The sequence below is a fragment of the Galeopterus variegatus genome, unplaced genomic scaffold, assembly GCF_000696425.1.
Source record: "Galeopterus variegatus unplaced genomic scaffold, G_variegatus-3.0.2 Scaffold8384, whole genome shotgun sequence".
Lineage (NCBI taxonomy): Eukaryota > Metazoa > Chordata > Mammalia > Dermoptera > Cynocephalidae > Galeopterus > Galeopterus variegatus.
Window position 1 is genome coordinate 57773 of NW_007734495.1, and position 6780 is coordinate 64552.

Below are 6780 nucleotides of genomic sequence, written 5' to 3' on the forward strand. Positions count from 1 at the left end.
GTGAAGAGGGCCTGCTAAGAATCCTCCATCAAATAAGCATTGGGAGCAGAGGTCACAAGAGAAGGTGGATTGGTCTAGTCCCAGCCTTGCATCCTAGCAAGAGGTGACCAGGGAGCCATGACTGTGTGTCCTGAGGACCAGGAGACCCTGAATTCTCTGATGTGACTTTCCTGTCCTTTCCCCCTTCCCTGGCCCCCACCCCTGGCCAGGAGCCGAGGAACAGGCTGAGATGTATAGTGGGATTGTGCCCTGTGGCCCGCCAGCTGGGAGGGGGCTGGCTGAGGAACAGGAAATAGCTGGGTTTGGGGAAGTCCGTGTGGCTAGCCAAACCAGGCGGGCCCACGATGGCCTGGGCAGCCCTCGCCGAGGCCCTATCAATGCCCTGTTTGAGGCTCATACAGGGGTCCTTTGACAGGGCCGGGATGGTTTGGAGCCACTGAGAGGGTCTGTTTGAGCTAGATGCTTGGAAAGGAGCCGGCCCTGGGAAAGAGGGGGCTCTAGCAGGGCTGGGCAGGTGAGAGCAGCCTGGACTGGCTGTCTCTTAGAGGGAAGGGGGTTGCCACGTGGGAAACCTCAGAGTTCTTGGGGGCTGTGATGGTAGCAGGAACAGTCCCCATATTGAGTGATGCAGAACTTCTTCCTTTCAAGGCTGTCCCTTCCGTTCTGGGATAGCTGCAACAATCAGCAAGTACTTCCTCCAGCTGAGCTGAGGTCTTTTTGAAATATGGGTTTTTGCCCTCTGTTCTTAATTTCTGGCTTCAAGTACTCCAAAGGGCACATCTTCCTGTGCCCCATAGTGGCCTCCTGAGCTCAGGTGACTCCTGAGCTGAGGTGGGATTTAGCCAGGCAAAGAAAAGGGGAGGGGAATATGGTGGGAGACATCCCCTGCAGAGGAGCAGAGGCCTGAAAGCTTGGGGTGGAATAGAATGGGATAGTGGTAATTTAGAGAGGGACTCTGGAGCTGGTCTGTCTGGGTTTGAACCCAAGCTCCACCAGTTATGGGTCATATGGCATGAATCTCAATATTCTCATCTATAAAATGGGGCTAATAATAACCTCCCCTTCACAGGATTGTTGAGAAGCAAATGAGTTAAGCATGTGAAAATGCTAAGAACAGTGTGTTCAGTCAGGAGTGTGTTTGGCTATAAGAAACAGAAAATCCAACCTTGGTGGCTTGGACAATTGGGGGTATGGCATATTTCTCATATATAAAATGAGAAATCCAGGTATAGACATTTGCTGGCACTGTTTCAGCAGCTTGAGAAACTTAGGGCTGAAGTCTCTTAATTTCTCTTTATCTTTCCCTCATGCTCATAAGATGGCTGCTGCTACTCCTGCCAACACATCAGTCTCCAAGGCAGGAAGACAAAAGCCTTCCTAGAAACAGTGTCTTTTATGCAGGAGAAGTTTCTTCACATCTCATTGGTCAGAACTGGTCACATGGTGCCCCTAGCTGCAAGGGAGTCTAGAAAAAGTGAGTATTTTGAAAGAGAATCTAGAACAACCTACTCAGTAATGCTTCCCACAAACCTTGAACAGCACTTGGTAAATGCTCAGATAAAGGCAACTGGGGTTAGATCCATGGGGCTGGAGCTAAGGATGCATTTGAGGCAGATGGAAGAGGTGAGCCCAGGAGCAGATCCCATGAATGGGAAGTTTAGACATGGATCTGAAAGCTGTGGGGACTGAAAAATGGTGAGCAGAGTAATGACATGATTTAGAACCTTGAGGAGCCCCTTGAAGATAAAGATGGAGGCCTATCACCATTGTGTCCCTGGTACAGAGGACAGGATGGCTCACTAAGCACATGTAGCCCTGTGGCTGCCTTGTGATGGAGGATCGGGGTCCATTGTGGGTGCTGGGGCCCAGAAAGAGGCTGATGGGGTAGGTGGTCCAGGTGAGATATGATGGGGTATGAACTTAGGCAGGGAAGCAGGACGCACAGGGCTTGGATGTAGAAGTGAGAAAGAGGAAGGGTCAGGGCTGGTGTCTGGGTTTGGAGAGCATTGGGGGTGGTGGTCTCAGCTCTGAGCTGAGGACACAGGGTGAGGCTTGAAAGAGGATGTGTTGAGTTTTGGTGGTGTTGGACTTGAGCTAGCTTGGGGCACACATAATGGATGTAGTCAGGAGGCAGGTGTGTCTATAGGTCTGGAGTTCAGGAGAGCAAGGACAGAGGGAAGGTGAGATGTGAGTGTCATCTGTGGACATGTGGATGGGATGTCAGGTGGATGGGCGTTGTGCAGGTTCGTGGAGGTCTTAACCCATCAGCAGGACATGATGCTGACCCTTCAATGAAAGCACACACCTCTTTGCCCTGTCTAGCCTCTGGCTTCCAGCTTGCCTGACCACTCGCAGGGCTGTGACATGGGAGGTGTTATGAAGCACATGGGACACCTCATACCACAGAGGCTGTGGTGCAAATGTGGGCGTGGACAGGATGAGTGGCAGCCACTTTGCAGATGGGGAACCTCGCCCTCTGATTGTGGTTGAGCCACTCCACTGCTCTGGATCTATGCCTGACTTTTGGGCAGACCAGAGATTCATGTCCAATCACGCCCCCTGGTAATGTCTCCAATTTGTGATGAGATCATTTTAAATGTCAAGAAAAGCAGTTCCTAGGCTAAAGGAAGTCAGGGGAGGACCTACCCTTGGGCTCCCCTTCAGTCTTCGGGTGACAGACCTCTGGTGTAGGTGTCAGAGGTGGACACTGTGTCTCTGCAGCCGCAGGCCCCTGCCCACTGCCATCCCGGTGGGCTCTCTGGGAACCAGCACTCACGTTCCACTCTCTCTCCTGGGACTCCACGAGGAAGGCTCCCTAACTAGCCACCAAGAGTGTTCCGATGGGCAGTGGGCTTGGCAGAGAGCAGCCAGCACAGGGAGCTGCAGCTCTAAATAAATAAACAGAGTCCATCCAGAAACCATTTTGCTGCCACCGCAGTGGCCCGGATGGTCCCACAGGCCACTCGCCTGCAGCTTCCTCTGCTTCGTGTGCTCAGGGGTGGGGTGGGGGCACTCCAGGCAGGGACACAGCCTGGGCAAAGGCCTGGAGATGGGACCCCAAGTCAGAGTTGACTCCAGTCTGGGAGCTCCACTATTTCTCCTCTGATGACTCACGACTCAGAACACCACAAACACATTCAGCCTGGACGTGGATGGAGTGAACTGCTGAAATTGTATAGGTCGGTGGAGCTGACTTCATGCTAGAAGGCTTTGGGAGGAGCCCAGGTGTTCTGAAGCACGTGAGGTGGGGCGATGGGAGGGACAGGGGACATGTGGGGAAGGCACCGTGAGGGTTCCCAGCCCCGTGCCCCAGGAAGACCACGTAGGCACTTCGGGAGAACGTGGGAAGGAAAGATTTAAACACTTTTCTGGGGTCGGACAGTTTTATGAAGGCCGAGGGGAACAGCTTTGACGTTACAACATTCCTCAGTTGCCCACACTCACTTGTTGAGTCGGAACAGTCCAGAGGGGGCTCTCCCCACCGCCCTGCAGTGCTGACGACGGCACCCCTGAGGGAAGAGCCTGCATTGTGAACGTCTCCCAATGCTGTGGGAGATAAGGGCAGGAGCCACCACTGGCTGTGGAGTTGGTATCCTTCCCAGAGTGACCTATGAAGCAACTTTCCCCAGACTGAAAAATGCTGTATTTCCTTGTTGGTCCCCTGCCCTCCCTCCCTTTGTCCCTCATTCTTCACCCACATGTACCACCTAAGGCAGGTGAAATTCTAAGATGGCCTCTAGCGACCTGTTCCCTTGCAAAATTCCCTCCTTTGAGTGTGGATGGAGCCTATGAATCTGCTGGGATAGTCACTTCTGTGATTAGGTTATGTTGCCTGGCACAGTTGACTTTAAGAAATGGAGATTATCCTGGGTGAGCCTGGCCTAAGCAGGTGATTCCTTCAAAGGGACTGTGCTGAAGAAGGGGATTCTGCATGAGAGAGCTTTGAAGCATGAGAGGGCCTTGGAGGGGGATACCAGGCAAGGAACTGCAGGTGGCCGCTAGGAACTGAGAGTGGCCCCTAGTTAACAGTTGGCAAGAAAAGGGGAAGAGGGGGCTCAGTCCTACAACCACAAGGAACTGAATTCTGCCAAGGACCACACGAGCTTGAAAGAGGACTCTGAACTCCAGAAAGAAACTTGTCCCAGCAACATCTTGACTTCAGCTTTGTGAGGCACCGAGCAGAGAGCCCAGTTCAGTTACACCCAGACTTCTGACCTCCAGACCCTCTCCCAATTTGGAGGAAGCTTTATCCTTCCCTCCTTAAACTTCCAGGTGGCAGCAACAACAGTCCCGAATGTCTGAAGTGTGGTCAGTGCAGACGCAGAGTTTTGAAACTGGAGCATGAAGCAGGAGGGCTAACCACCGTTTGCACCTCTTCATGTGCTCTTTTTGGGTCTCCAGAGGCTGTTTTGAGGCTGAGGGGAGAACAGTAGGGATTTCAGGCAGCCTGAGTAGAGGTCAGGTACCTTGGAACACAGGGGAGAAAATACATTCTGTTGTGCTAGCTGGAGGATTATATTAAATTCAGAGCTCAAGTCTTTAAGAGGGAAAGAAATGAATTGAAATGCCATTGGGAACAGGTGGCAGGGTGTTAAGAGGCTGAAATCCATGTGTCATAAAGGATGGTGGTAGGAAATGGAGATGTTCTCATCAGGGAAGAATCGACTCAGTGGGGGTGTGGCCATGATCTTCAGGTCACTGAACATGGTATACCAGGGCGTGTGCTCACTTTTAGAGCTGGATGGAATTCTTTGATGGGTGGAAAGCTCCAGTACAAGGGGTGTTCTCCCACAGGCTGGATGACAGCTTTCGAGAGAGAGAGAATTTATTCTTTGTGTGGGAAGACTGGGGATTTAGTCACAACTCCAGGTTTAGAACTCCTTGGAGAGCTTAGAAATATAGATTCACTGGGTCTGGAATGGAGCCTGGGAATCTGTACAGTTTTTGAAAAACCTTATCCAAACTTTATCAACAGTTTGGGGACAACAGAGGAAGAATAAACGGAGAATATCTTGCAAATGCATCTAGATGAGGATTCCATTCAGAGCCCTGCAGTTCCCAGCTAGCCTCAGGGTCCTGTATAGTTACGCCCCTTCCTTCCCCTCACCTGCCCCACCAGCTGGGGGCCTGTTCCCTTCTCCTCCAGAGGGCCCCAAACATGTCTTGTCTTGGGCTCCCCCAGTTGAGAAAGCCTTTTGTTCCCCGAAGCTGCCCTGAGACAAGGACTTGGGTGCAGCTAGTTTACTTGGGAAGTGATCCCAGCAAATACAGTGAGAAGTAAGTGAGGCAGGGGTGGGACAAAAGCCAATAAAAGTGCACTAATAAGCAGGTCACCTCTGTGGGCAACTGGGGCTCACTCCTGCTGGGGGCCTTCTGAGGAACTGTGAAGAGCGTATGTCAGAATTGTGCAGGGGGGATGCAGAAGCTGGGGTCTTTCACCACAGCTCCTATCCCTGTTGGTTGAGGGTTGCCCCTGGGATGTTAAGTCCCTTGCTCACTGCAGTGTCCATGGGAATTGCCTGCTGCTGCTGCAGGTGAGCTGAACCCATGGTGGGGGCAGGGCCGAGGGGTGGGGCATCAGCTGGTCAGCTATAGTTCTCAGTGCTCAACCTAAGTCCTCCCCGCCAAAAGCTCATTTCCTCTTCCAGCGTGATTAGCAACAGGAGCTGTTCCCTATGGAAAGTTCTAACAGCTGCCTCTAGGCCAACCCTGCCCCCAAGAAGTCATGCAAAGTGGATGGAATCAGTATTTTTGACAACCTCCGCAGGTGAGTAGGATGGGTGGCCAGGCTTGGATACGCAGGCCTAGATGACCCCTGCATTTCCTTCAGCCTGAGATTCAAGGTTTTGCATTTCCCCTTAAATAAGACGAGTTGCCATTTATTGAGCATGAACTCCGATAATCAACTAGTGCAAAGGATGGAGTCCGCCTTTGAGGCTCTCATGGTGTTGTGGGGCGAGAAGTGCTAAATCCAATAAGTAAGATCTGATATGGAACCTGCTGCAATTAAGGAAAACAAATGTACTACTAGAAGACTGAGGAGGGAGTGACAGTCTGTGGCACAGAAGAGAGGAGGAGAGAGGAAGGGAGTGAGGGAAAAGGACAGGGAGAGAAGGCCTGGCAATGACCTGGAAAAGGTGGAAGAAACAGGTTGTGAAGAGACTTAAAAGCCCCCCGCCTAAGCCTAAAGTTTGATCTAGAGGGGATACAGAGCCAACAGAAGCTTTTTTCACTTGGGAAGGAAGACAGATACTGTCCCTGCTCACTAAATACCCATATCCCACCCCTGGGATTCTAGGTGGAGTCAGGTGACGTGTACTCCTTGTCTGGGGCAGGTAAGAGAGATGCTTTCTGTCTCTCTCTCATCCATGTGGCAAGAGGCAAAAGACTTGGAAATGGCAGAATAGCGAGATGAAGGAAGCTTTGGAGAGGGCCTGTGCAGGGAGGCACCTGCCTGGCACTGGGCTGGGCCATGAGAGAGAAAAAAACCCTTTGTTAAGCTGTTGTGATCTGGGGGCTTGTTTGTTACTGCCACACAGCCTGTGCTATCCTGACTAACACAAGAGGGTGCTGTAAAAGCGATAGACAGTCATGTGGCATTCACTGCATCTTATTTTCACAACTATCCTGTGACATCGACATTAGGGTTCTAGCTTCACAGACATGATACAGAAGAGCAGAAAAGGCAGAGACTTACCTGAAGTCACCACAGAACAGGAAATCAAACCCAGCTCTACCTGACTCTAAAGTTTACTTGCTTCACAGGAGTCCTCAGAGTCT